The following is a 26379-nucleotide window of genomic DNA, read 5'->3' as shown; positions in this document are numbered from 1 at the left end:
CAAAATATGTGAAATAATCCCGGCACCGCTCTGAAAGTTTTAGTGTATTCCTTCACCGATCAGGAATGAACACGGGACTTTCCAGTTCAGTGGCAGTTACTGGGCTATCATCATCTGTACCATCTGAGCTATCCCTTTTCTGAAAGTTTATTCAAAGTTGAATATCTGAAATTACTTGAAACTATATTTGCATTCTAGTAGGAAACTCAGTGCCCTTATTCCCTTGAAAATATAAAACTGTAATGTAGAGAAGTTAGAACAGTGACAAACATATCCGCACACCTGGTACATATGTTAATCCAGAATCCAAGGAGAGGCGTGAAATTGCGAATGTAATACAAGATCTTGGCCGACCACGTCACATTTGAATACAATTTCGGGACGCATGTGTATTGTATATGTAGTCGGAAGCATTTTCTTGCACAATAAGGCCGGTTCGTTCCTAGTTTGAATTTCAAACTCTTCAGCTCCTTTTTCACCAGCTGTTCAAAACTCCTTGAGCTCTAGAATAGCCTAAATAAAAATATCAGTGGCGGCTCTACTCCCACTAGTGAATGTTGGATTAATATTTATCCTAATTCCATGACACTGTTTCCTGTATAGACGCAATCACACAGATATTCTCAAATCCCCTGTAATCTTTTTTCCATTACTGCTAATCACTATTCATCGACAGCCTTGTGGAAATTTGTCATCTATAGACTGCATCTTCTACATCTCGTCGTTCGTATCATGATAAATGAAATGAATTGTTTTTAGTTGATTATTTAACGACGCTGTATCAACTACTGTTGAGAGAAGTTTTATATAATATTCTTATTGCATTTGATATTCCCAAGAAACTAGTTCGATTAATTAAAACGTGTTTCAGTGAAACTTACAGCAGAGTCCGCATAGACCAGTTTGTCGGATGATTTTTCAATTCACTGCGGGCTAAAACGAGGAGATGCACTATCACCATTAACTTTTTACTTTGCTCCAGAATATGCCATTACGAAAGTCCAGGAAAATAGAGAGGGTTTGGAATTGAACGGGTTACATCAGCTGTTTGTCCATGCAGATGACGTGAATATGTTAGGAGAAACTCCACAAACCATTGAGGAAAACACGGGAATTTTATTTGAAGCAAATAAGGAGATAGGTTTGGAAGTAAATCCCGAAAAGACAAAGTATATGATTATGTCTCGTGAGTAGAACATAGTATGAAATAGAAATTTAAAAAAATTGGAAATTTACCTTTTGAAATTACACGCAGAGTAAATAAGGGAAATGTCTGTTATTATTCGATTGAGCAGCTATTGTCATCCAGTTTGCTCTGAAAAAAAAAAAAAAACTGAAAGTCAGAATTTACAAAACTGTTACATTACCGGTTATTCTGTATGGTTGTAAAATTTGGATTCTCTCGTTGAGAGAGGAACAGACGTTAAGGGTGTTTGAGAATGAGGTGCTTAGGAAAATATTTGGGGGTAAGAGAGATAAGTTACAGTAGAATGGAGAAAGTTACACAACGCAGAATTGCACGCATTGTATTCTTCACCTGTCATAATTAGGAACATTAAATCCAAACGTTTGAGTTGCACAGAGCATGTAGCACATAAGGGGCGAATCCAGAAATGCATATAGAGTGTTAGTTGGGAGGCCGGAGGGAAAAATTCTTTTGGGAAGGCCGAGACGTAGATGGGAGGATAATATTAAAATGGATTTGAGGGAGACTGGAAATGACTGTAGAGGCTGGATTAATCTTGCTAATGATAGGGGCCGATGGCGGGCTTATGTGAGGGCGGCAATGAACCCCGGATTCTCTAAAAGCCATATGTAAGTATTAAATACTAGGTTATTTAGCGTCCATGGGATTGGTGGCAGCGAAATGGTATTTGACGAGATAAGGTCGAGGATTCGCCATAGCTTACCTGACATTGGCCATACGGTTGAGGAAAACCTCGGATATCCATTTCTTAAACAGCTTAATGAGTTCTATAACCTACGTGTCCTGATCTACCCTAGAGACCCTATAATTCTATACCAAATTCATTAGAATTCCGCGTTCTTCTCCCGTGTCAGACTTTCAGCGGAGCCATGTAACTACGACCGTTAAGGAATCGTCTCTCGAAGCACTGGAGCGGTAGATTCTGTAGGTGTAGTAGCTCTGTCTTGATGGATCTATAGCAATGCGGACTGTGTTCCCTTCGGTTCACAATTTTATTTCCCTGTTCCAGTGACGCGGGATAAAGCGAGCGGCAGCAAGATGGCGGCAGTGACGGGGACTCCCCAAGGAAATGCATGGAAATTGGTTTACATGTTATTAGGGGAAAACACAGAACTACACACGCATACGAGTGGTGGAAGAGATGAATTTGTAAGGAAGCTTGGGGGATTTTGAAGAAGAAACAAAGATTAAAAGAAGTGTTAGTCATTACAGTACTATATTCAACGCTATAGTCGTTATCTGATATCAAGAATTGAACTTTTGGAAGCATTTCCTTGAGGACTGAAAGGCATCACTAAATATTATCAAGTACTGTTTGTGGTTTGAAGTTGGGGAAGGGGAGAGAAGAAGTGATATTAAACATTTAATTTGAAGGGAAATGAGTGAGTGAGTGAGTGAGTGAGTGAGTGAGTGAGTGAGTGAGTGAGTGAGTGAGTGAGTGAGTGAGTGAGATAGCTAAAGCAGAGTTCGATTTCCGATTTGGTAATGAATTTTTGCAATTGACCTAATTTCTTCGCTTGCATTATGAACCTGGGTTCAATTCAACGACTGACTCTAACAGAAATGAGTGGCAGTTCTCCTTTGGGGTAAATATGACAAGAACGTATTGCATATCTCTATTGTCACCATGCGATTGTCTGCAAGGGTCAGAGTCCTCAGTGGTCAGGTATGCGTAGATTAAGACCTTCAAAAATAAATTTTTCAAAATAATTTTTTTCTTTCTTGTGCAGTTTCTCTCGAAAGAATTTTTCAAATTGTGTAATATTTTTCTTCTTTTATTGCTCGATCTCATGTTTACAATATCATGCTGTTTCAACACTTTCCTTCATAAATAATATTTTTGAATTAGTGTTAAAACGATGCATTAATTTTCTTATAATTTGAAAGAGTTTTTTCATCAGAAAAAAGAGACTGAAGTGATTTTGCACACCACTGTAAATGGAACATGCACAAACACACTAAAAGAATTTAATATGTTATAGTTTTTGAGTTATCAGAGAACGAATCTTGAAAATGTAATTTGCGGGAATAACTTACTATTGAAACTAGATAGCTCATGTACATGTACGTTGACTTCATGCTGGAAGAGTGCTTTTTCTTTAATTTCTTCCATTAATGAGAAATATTTTTCCCTCATTCGCATATTTTTTCGGGCGATTTTCATAGTACATTACCCCTATAACATATAAAAAATTCAACAAATTTCAAACACATGTAAGTTTGTTTAAAACATAAGAATAAAATTTCTGAAAATTTCAGCTTTCTAGATAAAATAGAAGTTGAGAAAATGTTCATTTTGAATAAAACTTAAGTTATATACCGGTACATATAGCCTACTTACTACGCCCCCTCATCGGAAAAATAAAACATTAACATGGATATAATTTTAAAATAATCATGTGATACACCACTTTAAAGATGAAAAATCAAAAAATAAATTAGTAGGAGAAAAAATATAATATTTTCCACCAAACATCTGTAAATTTTTGGAAAACGTGTACTCCTCAGATAATTGAAAAATTAAAATGAATATAATTTTAGTATAGTCATATGACGTGAAATACCATTTTATAGAGGGGAAAGCAAGCAATAAAATGTAAAAATAAAGAAGTAAATCAAAATTTTCAACCAAAATCCAAATCCATTCCGCCTTAATATCTCACATACAAAATTACGTGTTATAACGTATCAAAGAGGTAGATAATCTAAAGAATGGTTCCTAACCTTGCGTAGACAAGTTATTCACAACAAAAAAGAGGAGTGATGAGGCTAAACACTGCTGCATTTCACAGGCAACATGAAACAAATTTGAAATGATCTTAAACTATACTAACGAAAACAACCGATATCCGGAAGGAAGATAAATGTGAAGCTCGTGGAGTTATTGTCGACAGGAAATAAATTGTTATTCAGAACTTATAAAAGATAATGTCATTTATAGGAACTTCTGTTTCAATTGTTTTTGTTTTATTACTGTTACTATAAGGGGGAAAGGAAATGGCGACCCTACTCCATTATCTCCTGGCTTCGTTGCCTCATAAGTGGTGTCTTGTTGGTATCACTTGTGACGTTCAGACCTATCTTCGTACAGTTGACTAAACAACAACTGTTACTATCGCAAATGAAGTAAATAAACGGCAATTCAACCTATTCTTCCAACGTTAATGTGTTTTTTTTTTTTTTTTTTTTTTTTGCATTATAAAATAATGGTCTTACACCTACAAACACAAATCGGTCTTATTTAGTGTTACTAAAAATCCAATAGAGATTGTTACAGCGCAATGAGTAGATTCAGAACTCAGAATGTATAGAAGTATGGAGCCTGAAATTTGTCGTCACTGTGAAAGCTTGTAAAAAATTTGAATATATTCCGCAAGATTTTCTTCTGAATACTCTTTATTCCTTAGAAGAAAGACTACTAATGATAGCTGAGAGATTAGGGGAGTATATTTCAATGTTTGAAGTTGCTTTGTACCTGAATAAACCAAACTGTTTTATAAAAAAAAGGCGGTATTAGTATCATTTTTATATTAATTTACTTCTTACTAAACTTAGACGACATTCAAATATTTTAATCTGAATAACATGAAAAATAAGAATATTCAAGAAAAAGTAAAAACAAATATAAAGACTGAATTAAAGAAAGAGATAAAGAAGTTGGTAGGGTCAAGTAGGTTAATTATGATACAAAAAATCAATCTTTTGTTATAATTTTTCTATCAAAGTATATGCAAATTTGAAAAAATGAAGTGATGTGCTACTTTAGACATACTGTATGTGAAGGATTTGGAGTTAAATTTATTTTTTATTTGTAATAATGAATAAAATTAAAACAAAATCAGTGCATCAAAATAATCTTGTGATACATCTATAGGACTATTCTGATACAGGCTATAAATCTGACCATATTATACAGATAATTGAAGTAAGGTTATTGTGATATTCACAGATACTTAATGTATCACCTGTAAACGTTTGGTTGAAATCACATTAAAATTGAATAAGATTTAGCAACTTCTGTAAGGACTTCTTTTTACTATTAAAATTTATACATTTAACTGAAACTTTAACACCTTACCGCCAATGATAGAAAATTGTTTTATGTCCAAATAGATTTTTGTGTGTAAGGAAATAGATTGAGAAAATTATGATACAGTTTGTATTGCTAAAATAAATAAAAATACGTTTTTAAATAATGATAAATGTATTATCCAAAGTTCTGTTAAATTTTAGCAGTAGTTTATCATAATACCCATAAAAGTGTATCATAATAGCCTTTGTAGCGTAACATAATAATAATAATAATAATAATAATAATAATAATAATAATAATAATAATAATAATAATAATAATAATAATAATCCGTGGCGCTACAGCCAATGAAGGGCCTAGACCGACCAGCCGGGTGCTGGTCTCACGCCCACATGTCGAAGCAGAGGTGGACGATCATCCAACCAGAATGGAGGTACCGTGTGGTTAGCACGATGATGTCCCCAGCCGTTATAGCTGGCATTCGCAACCGGATTTCGCTACCTATCGTAGCATCACGATGCTGGGTGGGCACCGGTTCCATACACTGTCCGAAATTTCATGAGAAAGTTTCTTCCCCCATGAGGACTCGAACCAGCGCACATTCCGTAACGCGAGTCTTAGGCAGGATGCCTTAGGCGCAATTTACACAGAGAAGACGTGACACGGACATCGGGCGGAGGCATGATGGCTTTTCGAGTCTCTCCCATGTAAACAAATGTATCAATGCACACAGAGAGGACGGAATGGGAGCACGCCACTCCGAAGCCAGCGCTTCGCCTCTTTCGAGTCACGAGTGACCCTTCAAAACGACATGTGGCATTTGATTGTAAAACAAAATTCGCGACTATTTTGAATTTAATATTCAATTTTGTGAAGAGATGGTGTAATATGGTATACAGTAGAAATATTGGTGGAACATTATATAAAAATTCTGGAAACGGTCGGGATACGTGTTCAATTCTTTCATCGCATCTTCTACTCCAGAATATCTAAGAACTCTCTTTGAATATGATACAGCGTTGCGTCATCAACATAAGACTTTATTATCTATTCCTTGTCACCGTACCTCTTTCCATTCATCTTCTTTCACCGTATCAGTTTGTCGCCTATGGAACTTCTTACCTCGTCATGTCAGGGATTGCCGAAGAATTAATCAATTTAAATGAAGATTTAAAATTACATACTTTTACATGGATTTGATTTGTGTTACCCAAATTTGATAGGTTATTCTGTGTGTTTGTATAAATTGTCATTTAGGTTTATTATAAAGTAGAATTAGGATATACATTGTAATTACTTAATTATGTATCATGTTTAGTCAATATCTCATTAGGCCTATATATAAGCTCCTTAATGTGCATGATAGCGATTTTATATTTAAATATTACTACGTTTTATTGTGTCAGTACATATTTCACTTCTGGTAGTGTGGAAGAGAAGGCCTCATGGCCTTAACTCTACCAGAATAAAGAAATGAAAAGTAAATAAAAAATGCATAAATGTATAAATAAATCAATAAGTGCAAAATGCATAAATGTATACATGCATAAGTAAATAAATAAACATATAAATAAAACAAGTAAAATAATTAAATAAATAAGATATGCCATACATTCTTCCTTTTTTCAACCACTATTATTATTATTGTTATCCAAATATTGAAACCCTATTTTACCTTTGGTATATTAGGGTTGTAGTTTGTTACATGTGAAATACATTATGTAGTGATAACACACAATTTTAAAGAATTAGTAGTAGGTGTGAATCATAGTTACAATATAAATACACTAATTAAGAGACAGTAAACAATACTAAATACGTTATGCAATAATTACTTTCAGTTAAAACAAAATGAAATAAAATTAGAAATTATAATCGAAGGTGTAGAGAAATTGCAAGATTATTACATTAATTTGTGATCTTATACATAATTTTAAGCAATATTAATGAGACAATGCACATAATTGGCGTAGTTACAAATAAAATACCTATTATATAGTTGGTTTGCGATAGTAAAGAAAAAAAATAAAAACAAAATTACTTATGGTTACAAACTATATACCTGTCATCAAATACTCAACAATAGTAAAATCTATAATACAAACATAGTTATTGTTGTCATTACTATTATTATGTCCCAAAGATAGACACCTTGTTTTACATAGTGCATTAGGATTTTATAACATCATTAATTTATATACAATTAACAGCTACAGTCTTGCGTGGATGTGGTGTATAAACTCTGTGAATTGTTTGTAACAACATTTTTTTCTAAGAAAATGGTAAAGGGGTGTGGAGTAATTTAAATTGCAATCCGAGATATGATATCTTAAAAAGTGTCTTTTCCTTTCGAACACTGGACAGTGAAAAATCAAATGTTCAACAGTCTGATTCTCTTTGCATATGCACAGAGATTCTTCTGCACTTTTGATCCTAAATCTTTCAAAGTAGGAACCGAATTTTCCATGGCCGGTCATAAATTGGGTGTAAAAGAAGTCGGTTGAGAACTGACTGCAACATAGTCTGTCTTGTACATTGGGAAAGAATAATTTCTTGGTCACAGAGCCTTTAACACTAGAGTTCCAGTATGTATTCCACTTGAGTGTAGTTGTGTGCTTGATCTTCTGCTTGATGTACGAAATAGGACAGGTGGAATATTTATATTCTGAGTTGGTTGAGGCCGCTTGCTTCGCTAATGTATCCGCTCTTTCGTTTCCTTCAGTACCTGTGTGGCCGCGCACCCACATTAAGCAAATACGACCTTCAAATTTAACTATTAGGGATCTAATTTCGACGGCTATAGAATGCAAGTTGTATTTATCGTCAATGGTTTGTAAGGCAGATTGAGAGTCGCTGTGAATACATGAGTCAATCCCGTTGGTAATGCTCCATTTCACTGCTTGCAAGATGGCAAAGAGTTCTGCTTGGAACACGGAGCACATGGGCGCCAGGCGGAACGTGGCAGAGTGGACTTCAGTAGTGTTGTAGTAGGTAACAAAAGCACAGCCCACCAAGGTGACGTCGTTCTCCTTTTGCAACCGAGAGCCGTCAGTATAGATGTTGTATTCATGTCGATCTGTACATGTATTTGATGCACGGTGAAAATCTTTCGGATGACCAGTTAATTGAAAATGTGATCTTTTTTCCACCTCAAGATATGATTCTTGTTCTATAAATGTCCCATTTCTTTTCACGTTAGAGATTTCAGCTTTAGCCATGGCTGTTAAAAACAATGGTGGTATACCCGCGATCACTAGGGCTGCGTCTGTCGATGTGGTTCTGTAAGCCTTCGTGATTCGTAGAATGAATCCACGCTGGATTTGTATCAATTTATTTTGAACCCACTTTTTGTGAAGTATATTTTGAAATGCCGAGACACAGTATAATATCAATGGTTCGAAAGCGCCATGATATATTGTTCGCAATATATCAGGACTAAGACCCCAGGTTGGTCTGGTGGCCCTATGCAAAGCAGATTGAAACTGGTGTGATTTAGTGACTAGTGAATCAATATGTGCCTTAAAAGACATACGTTTGTCGAGAGTGACGCCTAAATACAAGAGTGTCTCTACTATGTCGATATCCTTCATGTCCATCTGTATGTGTGGTAGGTCGTAATTTCTTTTCCTTGTAATCAGCAAGGCTTTTGTCTTAAGAGGGTTGAACTGTAGTTTGTTGTCTTTTCCCCACTTGGATATGGAAGTCAGCGTTTCATTGGCTTTGTTTTCAATACAGTTTATATTGTCAGCTGTTATTAGTACGAGAGCGTCATCAGCATATGCTATTAATTGACAATCATTTGGCAGATCCATCTGTAGCAGGTCGTCATATAAGATATTCCAAAGCCCTGGACTACAGCAGGAACCCTGGGGACATCCTTTATTAACGTCTTTCATTAGAGTAGTAGTTCCTATCGTGAGTTGTACTTTGCGATTGCTAAAGTAATTTTTGACTAGGTTATATAGGTTTCTAGGACAACCTTTTTTCTTCAGTTGAGACATAATTTTAGGCCACCAAGCGTTGTCAAATGCCCCCGAAATGTCCAGTGATATGAGTAACCCGAACTGCCGACGTCTTAGAGTTTGATTTGCCCAGTTCACAACATGAAGCACTGCATCTTCTGTGGATTTTTGCGGTGTGAACCCATATTGATTCCCTTTTAACATATTTGTATTATACAAGTTATACATAATTCTATCTATAATAAGTTTCTCCAACCACTAAGGGTGCACACAAAATCTTTTTTTTTTTTTTTTTTTTTTTTTAATTAGCAAGTTGTAGGAGAGCCAGGGCATCTCATCGTCTGAAAAAGACATTACGAAAGCTGTGCGACGTGCAAGTGTCGCAAGAATTTTTTACTCTTCAGTATGCTTTGCTCACTTCATGTCCGCGTCACGTCTCCGCCCGAGTCCGAACCATGTCCTGTCTACGTCTTCTCTGTATGAATTGCGCCTTAGACCGCGACACCACGCCGCGGTACTGTAGCGTAACATAATAGCCCTAAAATTTGTATCATACTTGCCCTTCTCATTCATACACTGCTAGACTGATCAACATTCGCAGCTTTTCTTTAGAGAAAAATGAAGCTGTCACTATTCTGAGAAAAAGGAAAATTTGAAAATTAAAATTATTCTTTATTTATTCATTCAAGAGCAGTAACAAAAGTAAGTGAGTATCACATCAAGGTTTTTCAAGCGACAAAACTGCCTTTTCTTTTAATAATGAGGCTGATAATGATTTTTTAAATTTTGTTCAATATTACTCCATAATCGCACATTTTAACAATTTTAAACCGAGCCTTAGATACATTTTAAAGTCTGCACCAAATTAGCCCCACTTTTTTACTGTATCATATTAGCCCTATTAGACCCTACCTATATTGTAACACTTTTGTAAAGTGAAACACTGGTAGAATCAAATAAAGAGACAAAGAACATAAGGAAGGTTTGTGCTGTTTGTAAGGTCCCATGTAGTTTAATGTACCTACGCTCCTATACGAGCCACCACTGACCTCGATCTGTAGCCAGAACTTTGCTATTCAAGAGATGAGAGCTGTATCTGATTTTGACAACCTTCAAATTTGAATCTGGAATGCTTCCTCTGCCTTTGTGTTCCCCCTATCCTTTCTGGTCAGAATACAGCCAATCAGAAGCAAGATTTCCTCCTCGCGCCTCTAGTGAGTAACCATATAAAGCGCTAATACGTCAAAACGGCGTAGCTGCAAAAAGTACTGCGACACAAGCAAAACAGACCCAAGTCGCAATTCTGATTTCAGCATGAGAATTATTCTAAGTACAAATAGACACGTATCTACTGTCTCAATCAGCTGACAACTTAGTCCACCTGACTATGACTTTTTTCCCACAGTGTTTTATAACGTTAAATGTTCTGAATACAGCTGTGCCCCGACGGATCCGAGAGCTAAAATTCAAAGGGTAATTCAACGGCATCCAACATATTACACAATAACTATTTCGAACAATTTTAATGCAAGTGATTGGAAAAAATAAAATATGTGCCAATTAAGTAAGTTTGTGCATAACTTTTGCGTTCACCCTCATAAATAATTGTTAAGTGTTCTAAATTTTCTTAGACCTTGGGAAAGAATCCTATTACTTTCTAACAGAATTGAACCAGCTATCGGCTAACATTTATTGATAAAGCCATGACCTGAAACGTTAAAATTCAGCAATAAAACCATTAATATTTTAATGAACTAAATGGAAATTATGGAAAAGCAGAAGTAACAAATGAAAAACCCATTGTTTTTTCAACACAGCGATGTTCTTGTTTCCTTTATATTTCAAACAATACTCGTAAATGCTTTAAACTTCGAAATTGTTTTTTTTTTAATTATCCTATATTTTATTCAATTGAGTCAATGAATTGTATATATATCCAAACTGAATTAATTATGTATGGCGTATATTGGTTGAATTGTTTATGCTTGTAAATTGAATCAATCTGCTTGCTATGTTACTGTATTATTTTTATAGCTTTACTGAAGAATTGTTTAAGCTTTAAATTGAATTAATCTGCTTGATTTGTATTCTATATATTTTTGTATATCCAAACTTTTAAAACTATTTGCTATGTACTGTATATTTTTGTAGAACCACCAGAATAGCTCAGTCGGCATACTCGCTTATCTGCTAATCCGGAGTTGCTCTTGGGCTTGGGTTAGATTCCCACTTGGGCTGATTACCTCGTTGGGTATTTTCCGAGGTTTTCCCCAATCATAATGTAAATGTCAGGTAATCTATAGCGAATCCTCGGCCTCAATTCATCTCGCCAAAATTATTAACAAACAATAATGTTTCTACTGAAATACTCAAATTGGTTTAATTTTATATCCGTCCAATTGGATCTATAAGACATTTGTTATTTAATGTTCCAAGTTCGAGAAACAAATTCCCTATGCACTTACCATTAATTGAAATGTACAGGAACTTCAATTCATTAACGGAGGAAAGTGATCTATTTTCCTGTACAGAAAAGTTACTCAGAAACCAAATTTATAAAAATCGTAGCCTATATGTCAATCATACAGTAATAGCACATTCAGCTTTATTTTTCTCTGGAAAAGCTAGAATTTTTGGCTTGGTCCGGCTGAAAACTAAGTTCTACCACAATTTAGGTTTATCCATTTACTAAATGTCTGACTTTTTAAAATGGCCTACCTATTCTTTATAAACCATATCTCTCTTCTATGTTTCCATTTTCTTTTATTTCTATTGTCAATGAGTTGTGTATTCTTACTTTATAACTATCTCTCACGCACAACATTATCAATAATTACAAGTGTAATTGCTCATTTATATTTATGCCTATAATCATATGCACCAGGGCATTCGAAACGTAATGGCAATATAGTTACTGCTTCACACTAAATTTATTTACATTACTTTTGGCATTAAATACTTCAAATATAGTTCCCTACCATGTCAACAATATGTTGTCAAATCCTTGGGAGATGACGGACTGCATCTGCAGCATCATTTCTGGATATCTGTCTCATTGATTGATCTGAAGCTCTTCGGTTGTCAGCTCTTCATTGAAAGTGAATGCCTCGCTTCCACCCATCTTGCAATAGTGCACTGTGCTAGCACTTCTATCCCATAAGCTTCTTTTAATACCTACTCTAGAGCACCGAGTTGCAATTTTTTTCCTCTTCCAATTTAGATTTTTATAGAGCACCTACTGAACATTATTATGTGCTACAAATCAGAAACAGTCCATATATTCACAAAATAAGGTTAATTGAAGACTTTTAATATTCCACATTTATACAAAAAATCGGTCCTCTATTACGTACTAAAGGATTCCAATGCTCACCACTAGAAACGCTGATTTAGAGTATTGTTTCCATTACTTTTCGAAAACCCTAGTATAGTTTCCTACAAGTTTAAGCTGACCATACGTCCCCGTTTTCCGGGGACAGTCCCCGGTTTTGAGTTGCTGTCCCCGGGGAGCGAATGTCCCCGTTTTGTCCCTGGAAATTAATTTTGTCCTCAGAAGTTTTGATTTTGTTTCAATAACATTTTACACGTGAATATTTAAGTATCGTGATGAAACTGCTGCGATTCATGCGCATTTCTGAACGGTTCTCAGTATGAGACAGAAGAACCAGCGAGCACAGTATGAGATAGTTTGCACTCTGGGAACTATGGAAATGGGAAGTATGGAAAAGCAAAAGTAACGAATGAAAAACCCCATTGTTTTATCAACACAGTGATGTTCTTGTTTCCTTTATATCTAAAAAAAATACTCGTAAATGCTTTAAACTTTGAAATTGTTTTTTTAATTATCCTATATTTTATTCAATTGAGTGAATGAATTGTATATATATATATATCCAAACCGAATTAATTATGTATGGCGTATATTTGTTGAATTGTTTATGGTTGTAAATTGAATTAATTTGCTTGCTATGTACTGTATTATTTTTATAGCTTTACTGAAGGATTGTTTAAGCTTTAAATTGAATTAATCTGCTTGATTTGTATCCTATATATTTTTGTATACAGCATCTTCGTCTTCATTCGCGTTACGCGGAAGCGATAGAACTGCCGTAGCGTCCATTTCTAAGTAGGTAAAAAATTAGGAATTTTGTGACAAGCCAACAGGTGAAAAGTGGTGTGATGTTTTTCAACATTAAAAAAAATCGACTACATTTCAAAATCTTCTCAAAATAGTGTCATGAATCATGTGTCTTTCAGTCAGTAATTCGTCAGTTGAAAGACTTTTCTCCACATCGAACTCAATCTGGACTGATGAAACGTCAAGAAAGAAAATTGAAACATCTTTGTTACAAGTGAAAACAAGCTTTCATTTCTCTTTTGAAGAACTTAGTGCGAAGCTGTATGGGAATGAAGAGATCCTTAAAAAGATACTTTCTTCAGACAAGTACTTGTAAAATGTGTTTGTTAGAGTTCAGTGTGTGCAATATTATGTGAAAGACTTTCATGGTTGCGTCAGTACTGAAATTGAATTTTTAGTGGCTATAATTATTTTGTATAGGAGTTACGTGTGTTTATGCATTTAGTTCAAGGAGTTAAGATACTCTACAAATTCAGTGTGTATCTACTATTACATATATTTTCTGCAACATTTCAAGGGAGATTGACTAGATAAGCGTTTATGTTTTTTTTTTTTAATTGCCGATGTCCCCTGCTGGACCATACAAATCTGGTCAGCCTGTAAAAGTTATAACAAAATAAACATAAATACATAGAAAATAAGTAAATCTATACTAATAATAAATCTGTAGCCGACATTTTTCTGGTAATTTTCGATTTTCCAAAAATAATTGGTCCTAACATATATAATTAACCACTCTGAAACCGAAAATCGCTTTTTTGAAATTTTCGTTTCTATGTCTGTCTGTCTGTCTGTCTCTCTGTATGTTTGTTACCTTTTCACGCGATAATGGATGAACGGATTTTGGTGAAAATTGGAATATAAATTATGTTCGTTGTAACTTAGATTTTAGGCTATATGGCATTCAAAATACATTATTTAAAAGGGAGGTTATAAGGGGGCCTGAATTAAATAAATCGAAATATCGCGCTTATTATTGATTTTTGTGAAAAATGTTACATAACAAAAGCTTCTTTAAAAATAATTTCCGATAAGTTTTATTCCTTGAAATATTTGATAGGACTGATATTTAATGAGATAAAAGAGTTTTGAAATTAAAATAACTGCCATCTAAGGCCGTATAATGAAATAAAAAACAAATAAATGACTTCGTCTATAAGGGGCCTTGGACAGTAACAGTCGAAAGTTATGAAAGATAGCTTACAGAGACTGTTTCTGTGTTTGTATGAAGTAATATCGGAAACTAAATTAACAGATTTGTATAATTAATTATTATTTAACCATTGGAAAGTGTAGTTTCTCTAGATGGACATAATGCTATAATGTTATTACAGTAACTTCTGATATAATATAATATAATATAATATAATATAATATAATATAATATAATATAATATAATATAATATAATATAATATAATATAATATAATACAATATAATATATGTAATGTAATATTATATAATATAATTTAAGTTATTTGAAGGGTTCAGAACCATAGTGGGCCAAACGCCATTTACTGAATACGTAGAAAACAAGGGTTAAAATTCAATGGAAACCTATAACAAGTAAAATAAAGTATACACATTAAATCTAAATGATGTCAATGTTCATTAAACTATGGTTGCATGTAATAAAAATTAGAAACATGTTAAAGGAATTGTCATTGCACCAATGAGTGGTCTCTGGACCAAAATGATTCCATTTTAATTATTTAAATATAATTTAAATTAAGTAACATACTAAACGATTTATCCTTCTATCAAACACGGATGTTCCCTGAATCAAATGTCCTATTTTAATTATGTAATTACTTTATATTTATTTCTAACGGGTGCAGCTGAGCGCACGGGTACGGCTAGTAAATCTATACTAATAATAAATCTGTAGCCGAAATTTTTCTGGTAATTTTCGATTTTCCAAAAATAATTGGTCCTAACATATATAATTAACCCTGAAACCGAAAATCGCTTTTTTCAAATTTTTGTTTGTATGTCTGTCTGTCTGTCTGTCTGTCTGTCTATGTTTGTTACCTTTTCACGCGATAATGGCTGAACGGATTTCGATGAAAATTGGAATATAAATTATGTTCGTTGTAACTTAGATTTTAGGCTATATGGCATTCAAAATACATTATTTAAAAGGGGGATTATAAGGGGGCCTGAATTAAATAAATCGAAATATCTCGCTTATTATTGATTTTTGTGAAAAATGTTACATAATAAAAATTTATTTTAAAAAATAATTTGCGATAAGTTTTATTCCTTGAAAAATTTTGATAGGACTGATATTTAATGAGATAAATGAGTTTTAAAATTAAAATAACTGCCATCTAAGGCCGTGTAATGAATTAAAAAACAAATGACTTCGTCTATAAGGGCCTTGGACAGCAACAATCGAAAGCTATGAAAGATAGCCTACAGAGAATATTTCTGTGTTTGTATGAAGTAATATCGGAAGATAATTAACCGATTTGTATAATTAATTATTATTTCACCATTGGAAAGTGTAGTTTTTCTAGATGGACATAATGCTTTAATGTTATTACAGTAACTTCTGATATAATATAATATATAATGTAATATTATATAATATAATTTAAGTTATTTCAAGGGTTCACAGCCATAGTGGGCCAAGCGCCATTTAGGGAATACGTAGAAAACAAGGGTTAAAATTAAGTTATTGCCATAATTCAATGGAAACCTATAACAAGTAAAATAAAATATACACATTAAATCTAAATGAGGTCAATCTTCATTAAATTACGGTTGCATGTAATAAAAATTAAGAAACATGTTAAAGGAATTGTCATTGCACCAAATGAGTGTCTCTGGACCAAAATGATCGCATTTTAATTATTTGGATACAATTTAAATTAAGTAACATATTAAACGATTTATCCTTCTATAAAACACGAATGTTCCCTGGATCAAACGTCCTATTTTAATTATGTAATTACTTTATATTTATTTCTAATTGGTGCAGCGGAGCGCACGGGTACGGCTAGTAAATAAATAATATCTAAATAAGTGAGTGGGCGACTGAATCAGTACATACATACGTACATGCATACACATACATACATACATACATACATACATACATACATACATACATACATACATACATACATACATACATACATACATACATGACGCGAATTGAGGAAGGGATAATAGTATCCACCCAACTGTACACTTTTATGTCTTTTAGATTAGTATATATTATATAATGTGTTTTACTGTGTCATTTCCATTTTAATATATGTGTTCTTGTAGAGAGTAGTTGGATGTAATCATAGGTGGGGGGGGGGGACCTACAAAGGAGAACTTGTTTCGGGCACAAAGCACGTACGGTCAGAAGACCCGTGCATTGGATTTTAGACAAAATTATGATAATATAAAATTTGTATGTATAATATTACTCAATAAATCCATCTATCTACATACATACATACATAACCAAACAAACAAAGGAATAAATAAGATATAAAACAAATACATAAAACAATTAAATTAGTAAATAATAAATAAATAAATACATACTTTCTTAACTTGCGTATGAGACGTGTGTATGTGTGTGTGTGTGTGTGTGTGTGTGTATATATACACACACACACACATACATATATATATATATATATATATACACACACATACATATATATATATACACACACACACACACACACACACACACACACACACACAGAGTGTTTCCGGGCTGGTGTTACAAACTTTTAGGGTTGATAGCGAAGGGCACATATATCAATGTGAGATCAGGAACCCTAGTCCGGAAATGATTGAGTCGAAAGTTATAAGCAAAAATAGTTGTGTGGAAATGGAATTGTAATTTCGCACTACGTGCCCTCCTTCCCCTAACCTGTGGAACAGTTGTGGAAAGATGGTATGGGCCGGATGTCTCCTACGTGGATACTTGTCCCGATACAATCTGTGAGCTTGTGTACTGTTCCCATTGGTTCATCCGTATTCGAAAGTCAGGTCTGCATATTCCGCTCTCGTGTACTCCTCCATTTCACTAGGACTGATCGACTGGACACTGCAACTTGTACACATACACTGCTGTCTACAGACGTGCATATCAGGACCGACCATGTCCGTTACACATTACGCTATCTGCATTGCTTTAGTGTAGTTTTCTGTCCCCATCCCTCAGACTACTGGAATACTGTAAGTAGACAACGTAAACAACGTCAGATGAATACAGTATGTGTAAGATGTACAGATAAATACACATAAATAAGGTGTACAGAGGAATAAAATTATTTCATTTCGACACAACTATTTTTCTCATAACTTTCGAATCGGTCATTCCCGGACCAGGGTTCCTTATCTCAAATTGATAGATGTGCCCTTCGCCATCATCCCTGAAAGTTTATAACACCACCTAGGAAACATCCTGTATATATACATAATATTAATATGTGCGTAAATTATGTTACATAGACATGTAGCTATCTGAAGCAGTTACTCTCTGGAATTAGTTTTCTTATTTGAATACAATACCGTAATTACAATGAGACAGCGAACGAAATTAGTGTGAGGAATAGAGAGAAAGAAACTGTACAGGAAATGGGTCATACATTCTGTAATCCGCACCTTGCGGGGAGTACATTCGTACGTGCACACAGACAACTGTAACAACTTTATTGGCAGAGAGACTCGGTTATTCTCCAATCTGTGCGATAATCGAACGCTGATTACAAGGCATTGAACAGAGTTACACAGCTCTCAAGACGCAGCTACGAGAACTTGTCGGATTTGCATGCGAAAGGGACGAGCGCGACTTCATTAGTGGTTAGTGTGCCGTATTGTCGCACTACACAAGCGCTGCAGATTGCTGAGGCATTGAAGTTTTGAACAGCTCGGGTTAATGACGCTGTCTTTATTTCCTCTCGGATTATCCAGTAAGTGATTTTGCCTTTTCAATTCCATTAATACATTCCTACACATGTCCAGAATGCTCTATTGAAGTAAACTACATGGAGAGGTCGATCGGTTTCAAGGAGCAGCTTCATTTCAACGGAATACTTCATTAAACACACTTAACGTAACAAATTGTAAATTCCTCTCGTATTCCGTAACACACGCCCTCACATCCTTCAACTACAGTTCCCATTTCTCTGTCAGCAAATACCGGGATATTGTACAGCATAATATTCATCACTGTCTTATCGTGAAATACGCTAATTGTCTGTTTCTGCATCTCAGCGTTCAGTATTTCCAGTGTAGTTATTCACCCGCTAAATATAGTTTTTTCTAATCTATACGTAGCGGTAAAAATATTTCGTTCTTGCTTTGTAGAAAGTCTAGCTATTTGCTTTCTTAAAAGAACAGAAAATATTATTGAATTAGGCTATATCAAATTTATTATTAAATTTAAAGGTCAGGGGAATCCCTTGCATTACGTGAAATCTCTTGATTCTCGTAATGAAAGCTTTAGTTAGGTAGGGATGTATTTTAGGATTAAGGATATATGTACGTGAACGACCACAAATATTATCAATAATTGATTAAATGGTGATCTTATTCGTGTTAATTGTGTAAGCATGTGCGACTTACAGCTGTTTCGGTGTTTCTCCACATCATCCTCAGAGCCTACTAGATCTCGGCGTCATCTCGAACTTCGCTGCCTGTTGTGTGGGTGCGTTCGATTGTTAAAAAGTGTTGAAATGTGGTGTAAAATAGTGTGTGTGTTCTGAAATTGATCTGTGTGTTGAGAATTTGATCAGGGTGTGTTTTGGTGTGTCTGTATATTTCATATTACAGATCAATTTCAGAACACACACACTATTTGACACCACATTTCAATGCTTTTCAACAATCGAACGCACCCACATAACAGGCAGCGAAGTTCGAGATGACGCCGAGATCTAGTAGGCTCTGAGGATGGTGTGAAGAAACACCGAAACAGCTGTAAGCCACACATGCTTACACAATTAACACGAGTAAGATCGCCATTTAATCAATTATTCATATTCAAGTGTTAAAAGTAGTGTAGGAAAGATTCAACATGAAATATTATCCGATAATGTAGGCTCTAAATTTCTAAAGTTTTATAAGAAAATGAACTCAGAATTGAACAAAAATTACAAGGTACCACAACAAGACTTATTAGAACTTAAACATCTGATAAAATCGTAAAACAAATTGTTACTAATAATATTTTTCAAACCAGTTTTATAAAAAAAAAACAATGAAATTCTGCAGTTACGTCATGTGGTAACCATAACATTGTCATGGTTTCTCTGACAACTTTAATATTTTTCTAGTATGTAATAAACAGTTATTTCTGAAAAGTAGAATACTCTCAGACATGTAGAATTTTTTATTTTAATAAAATTAATTTTTATTGTCCTATATAAAATACAGTATATTAAAATTTACATAATGTTTTGTGACCTTATGGTTCTATTTTCAAAGAAATGGGCATTATTGTAGTCTATCTTTTGCATAAATGCACGTTAAATCAGTGTACAAAATTTCAGAATTCTATCTCTAATGGTTGTGGAGTTATGAATAATGTGTAAAAATTTTCAAATTTTTGAAAATTTAATTTAAAATGAAACGAGAATTCAAACAAAATATTATTAGTGACCTTTTTTAAATACTTTTATCAGATATTTTAAGTTCTAATAAGTCTTGTTGTGGTACTTTGTAATTTCTGTCCAATTGTGAGTTCATTTCCTTATAAAATTTTAGAAATTTATAGCCTACATTTTCTGATAATATTTGTGGTCGTTCACGTACACATACACTTAAATGAATATTATCACATGCTGGATAAGTATATCCTATCCAAAAATTAGTTACTGAAGCGAGAGGAACCCTGTGGAAAAATGCAATGTCTCAATGGAAGAACGGGGAATGTGAGGAGAAATAATTTAAAGAAGGGAACAAGTGGATAAATCGGTCGGTACATCAGCGCCGATTACTCTCACCACTAGTAACAGGACCCAACCATTCCGAACGAAAGAGAATCAAAATGTTGCTAATAAAATTCATGACCATATTTTTTTAAGAATTCACTGCCCTAATGAAGTGCAAGATTTAAGCAGTATCACGGGGGTTTTTAAATGCTTGTTTTCGAAGACGTTATAGCAAGTAATCACAGTGAAATGAAGGAGAAATAATATGATGTAGTCCAGGAATATCGTTGAAATAGAGGAAAGCAAATCAGAGAAATGGAAATATTACATCAAAGGGTAATGGACCTATGTCATTTTTGCGCGAAGCACTTGTAACTAATCTATCCCTCTTAAACCCCTACCTAAGCTTGTCACTGACAGTGAAGCTACTTGTCACTAATCTGTCTCCTCATCAAACCCAACCTTATCAGTTATCATTAACAACGCGTCTAATTGACACTAATAATATCTCCTCATCAAACCCTACCAACTCTTGTAGCTACAGAAGCCTCCCCCTAAGTAATGTTGAGACCGACGGGAGGAGAGACAAAAAAGCAAATTTATCCTGGTAACGACGTCACAGATGAACGTCATGCCCATATTTTGGTGACAAAATGTACTTAGTTATCATCGTAACGGCTCGGTTCAAAGTTGCTGTACCTAATTCTCCGCTTTAGCGAAAAGATACGCAATCGCGCGTCTTTTGCAAAGAATTTTGGAGCTGTGAGGAAGACTATATGAGATCTCCAAGCCTGTTGGCCACTCGACACACTCTGATTTTCATAGTTTCATTTTGAATTTTGAAAACTCTACTATTAATATTTTTGTTACTTTGCATCGAACTCTGGAACTTTTGATAGAAAAATGTGTAGACAAGGAACTTACGAGAATTGTGAAGGAAAAAAACCGAAAATGGACGTAACCTAATAGTTATAACATGAAGGAACGGGGCGTGTGGTAAAACTCGAGATACATTAAGTAGAGACTGGATCAAGACGAACCGCATTGTACACCACGTTTCCATGGCACCACGAGAGACGTCGGAGGTAAATTTATGTTAAAGCGTTACAGATATCTCGGCTTTTATATAGCACACGACACTGAACCTTCTAACTTTCATTTTTTAGATATGTTTTCAAGTAAACTGACGTCCTATTTAAATTCTTCACATTCCAAACTATCTTACCTTTGAAAATTAAACCATTTTCTCGTTTTTTCGTCAAAAAACCTTCAGTGTCGCGTGGTATAGAAAACCCATTTTCTCTACTTGTTGGTCGAATATGGAAGTTTCACGTCAAAATGTGTAATCAGCTTTTTACAAGTGAATTATTTGCCTTTTTTGTTTCTCTTTTGCTCTCTTACTCTTTTTGGATTGGTTTTTGTTATTATTTTTGAACCACACATTAAAGAGAGACAAATTACGAACCTTGTCATATGGTCAGTACAGTACAGACACATCGATGAGATGATACACAATAACACATTACAAGAGGAAAATACCCAGTTCCGTGGTACATAAATCTTCTTCATTACCCACACAGAAAATTGAAGCAGGGACCAGTTGGTTGGGAAGCGCTTACTACTATACACGAAGCCAAAGTAGCAGAAGGAATTATTTGTAGCTTTCTTCTGAATGTATAGCTGTCTTTACCCAGGTTGAAAGATCGTTACGTTAGAACTAAATTATGACTTTCCCGGTAGAGAAAAGCTGAGATCAGCTGACTTGCCTTACATAAAACTCCCTCTGTAGGCAGAGACTTTGATTATAATACTGTACTACGCGATATGAAAATATGCTACTGTATTCTGAAATTATTTAATGCACAATTTCTGCACAGAAATATCATATGTACTTCGGTACATCACAATAATATGACATGCATAAATAATCACTTAGTAATTTAAGACGGCACTCATTTCGTCGGATCCCTTCCACTTAGTCACTCGTAACGAGTGCACCTCTGGACATAGTGTGTTGGACATTGTGCCACTGTCACACATCTGTGACACAGTGCATGAGGGTAGGCCACTAAAGGGAAATTAAGAGGTGGAACTTAAACTGAGAGGATTCAATCCGGCATCGGAACTGAAATCCGGTGCGACTTAGTGGATAAAGCGTCAGCATGTAGAGCTAAAAACCCAGGTTCGAATCCCGGTGCCGGAGAGAATTTTCTCCGCTCCACATATCCTTCATCATATGGTGATTTAGAGATCACAGTTTTCTGATAGAGTCCGAAGTTTAGCCTAACAGTTATTAGCCCTACAGTTCAACGAAATATTTAATTCTTTATTTGGAAAACTTATTTAAATTGATTTCGAGATGGTTATAGAGTTCGTGGATTGCCTGAAATTAGCTTTAATTCTTTATTTAAAAAAGGTTTATTAATTGGTTATTTCGAGATCATATTTCAGTCATAGATTCCGTGGATTGCCTGAAATTAGCCTTACAGTTCTACGTAATATTTAATTGTATATTTAACAAAGGTTTATTAGTTGATTATTACGAGATGGTATTTTGGTGAGATTTAGTGGATTAACTGAAATTGACCTTACAGTTCTACATAATATATATTTTAATTTTTCTATTTAACAAAGGTTTATTAATTGGTTATTTCGAGATGGTTTTTAGTTGTAAATTTAGTGCTTTGCCTGAAATTACCCTTACAGTTCTGTGTAGAAAGAATACTTAATTCTTTATTTAACAAAGGTTTATTAGTTGATTATTTCGAGATGGTTTTTAGTTGTAAATTTCGTGCCTTGCCTGAAATCACCCTTATGTGTAGAAATAATATTTAATTCTTTATTTAATAAAGGTTTACTAGTTGATTATTTCGAGATGGTTTTTAGTTGTAAATTTCGTGCCTTGCCTGAAATTAACCTTACAGTTCTGTGTAGAATTAATATTTAATTCTTTATTTAACAAAGGTTTATTATATATATATTTTTTTATGTACCGGAGTACATATGATATTTCCATGCAGATATTCTGCGTCATCATATGATGAAAGAGTGATGGAACGGAGAAAATTCTCTCCGGCGCCGGGATTTGAACCCGGGTTTTCAGCTCTACGTGCTGATGCTTTATCCACTAAGCCACGCCAGATACAACCCCGACGCCGGTTAGAATCGTCTCAGATTAAGCTCCATCTCTTGGGTTCCCTCTAGTGGCCGCCCTCTGCGCTACGTCATAGATGTCTATGAACGCAGGACCGAAGTCCATACATGTGTTGAGGTGCACTCGAATGAGTGACTGGTTGGCCGGGATCCGTTCCATCACTCTTTCATCATATGATGACGCAGAATATCTGCGGTACATTAAAATATATATGATATGCGTAATAAATCACTTTGTGATTTAAGACGGCGCCTATACCGTCGGATCCCGGCCAACCAGTCACTCATTCGAGCGCACCTCAACACATGTATGGACTTCGGTCCTGCGTTCATAGACATCTATGACGTAGTGCAGAGGGCGGCCACTAGAGGGAACCCAAGAGATGGAGCTTAATCTGAGACGATTCTAACCGGCGTCGGGGTTGTATCCGGCGTGGCTTAGTGGATAAAGCATCAGCACGTAGAGCTGAAAACCCGGGTTCAAATCCCGGCGCCGGAGAGAATTTTCTCCGTTCCATCACTCTTTCATCAAAGGTTTATTAGTTGATTATTTCGAGATGGTTTTTAGTTGCAAATTTCGTGCCTTGCCTGAAATTACCCTTATAGTTCTGTGTAGAATTAATATTTAATTCTTTATTTAACAAAGGTTTATTAGTTGATAATTTCGAGATGGTTTTTAGTTGTAAATTTCGTGCCTTGCCTGAAATTACCCTTATAGTTCTGTGTAGAATTAATATTTAATTCTTTATTTAACAAAGGTTTATTAGTTGATTATTTCGAGATGGTTTTTAGTTGTAAATTTCGTGCTTTGCCTGAAATTACCCTTATAGTTCTGTGTAGAATTAATATTTAATTCTTTATTTAACAAAGGTTTATTAGTTGATTATTTCGAGATGGTTTTTAGTTGCAAATTTCGTGCCTTACCTGAAATTACCCTTATAGTTCTGTGTAGAATTAATATTTAATCCTTTATTTAACAAAGGTTTATTAGTTGATTATTTCGAGATGGTTTTTAGTTGTAAATTTCGTGCCTTGCCTGAAATTACCCTTATAGTTCTGTGTAGAATTAATATTTAATTCTTTATTTAACAAAGGTTTATTAGTTGATTATTTCGAGATGGTTTTTAGTTGTAAATTTCGTGCTTTGCCTGAAATTACCCTTATAGTTCTATGTAGAATTAATATTTAATTCTTTATTTAACAAAGGTTTATTAGTTGATTATTTCGAGATGGTTTTTAGTTTCAAATTTCGTGCCTTACCTGAAATTACCCTTATAGTTCTGTGTAGAATTAATATTTAATTCTTTATTTAACAAAGGTTTATTAGTTGATTATTTCGAGATGGTTTTTAGTTGTAAATTTCGTGCCTTGCCTGAAATTACCCTTATAGTTCTGTGTAGAATTAATATTTAATTCTTTATTTAACAAAGGTTTATTAGTTGATTATTTCGAGATGGTTTTTAGTTGTAAATTTCGTGCTTTGCCTGAAATTACCCTTATAGTTCTGTGTAGAATTAATATTTAATTCTTTATTTAACAAAGGTTTATTAGTTGATTATTTCGAGATGGTTTTTAGTTGCAAATTTCGTGCCTTACCTGAAATTACCCTTATAGTTCTGTGTAGAATTAATATTTAATTCTTTATTTAACAAAGGTTTATTAGTTGATTATTTCGAGATGGTTTTTAGTTGTAAATTTCGTGCCTTGCCTGAAATTACCCTTATAGTTCTGTGTAGAATTAATATTTAATTCTTTATTTAACAAAGGTTTATTAGTTGATTATTTCGAGATGGTTTTTAGTTGTAAATTTCGTGCTTTGCCTGAAATTACCCTTATAGTTCTGTGTAGAATTAATATTTAATTCTTTATTTAACAAAGGTTTATTAGTTGATTATTTCGAGATGGTTTTTAGTTGTAAATTTCGTGCTTTGCCTGAAATTACCCTTATAGTTCTGTGTAGAATTAATATTTAATTCTTTATTTAACAAAGGTTTATTAGTTGATTATTTCGAGATGGTTTTTAGTTGTAAATTTCGTGCTTTGCCTGAAATTACCCTTATAGTTCTGTGTAGAATTAATATTTAATTCTTTATTTGACAAAGGTTTATTAGTTGATTATTTCGAGATGGTTTTTAGTTGCAAATTTCGTGCCTTACCTGAAATTACCCTCATAGTTCTGTGTAGAATTAATATTTAATTCTTTATTTAATAAAGGTTTATTAGTTGATTATTTCGAGATGGTTTTTAGTTGTAAATTTCGTGCTTTGCCTGAAATTACCCTTATAGTTCTGTGTAGAATTAATATTTAATTCTTTATTTAACAAAGGTTTATTAGTTGATTATTTCGAGATGGTGTTTAGTTGTACATTTTGTGCTTTGCCTGAAATTACCCTTATAGTTCTGTGTAGAATTAATATTTAATTCTTTATTTAACAAAGGTTTATTAGTTGATTATTTCGAGATGGTTTTTAGTTGTAAATTTCGTTCTTTGCCTGAAATTACCCTTATAGTTCTGTGTAGAATTAATATTTAATTCTTTATTTAACAAAGGTTTATTAGTTTATTATTTCGATATATTTTTTAGTTGTAAATTTCGTGCTTTGCCTGAAATTAACCTTACAGATCTGTGTAGAAATTATATTTAATTCTATATTTAACAAAGGTTTATTAGTTGATTATTTCGATATATATTTTAGTTGTAAATTTCGTGCTTTGCTTGAAATTAACCTTACAGTTCTGTGTAGAAATTATATTTAATTCTTTATTTAACAAAGGTTTATTAGTTGATTATTTCGAGATGGTGTTTTGGTAATAAATTCCGTAGATTGCCAGAATTTGTCCTTACAGTTCTATGTAATATTTAATTCTTTAACAAAAACTTATAAATTGATTATTTCGAGATGTTATTTTGGTAATAGAGTCCTTAAGTTACCCGACATTAACTTCACAGATCTGTGCAATATATAATGTAAGTCCAAGGAGTACCTATCATTGACTTC

The sequence above is a fragment of the Periplaneta americana genome, chromosome 14 (genome assembly GCF_040183065.1).
Source record: "Periplaneta americana isolate PAMFEO1 chromosome 14, P.americana_PAMFEO1_priV1, whole genome shotgun sequence".
Taxonomy (NCBI): domain Eukaryota; kingdom Metazoa; phylum Arthropoda; class Insecta; order Blattodea; family Blattidae; genus Periplaneta; species Periplaneta americana.
This window is presented reverse-complemented; position numbering follows the sequence as displayed.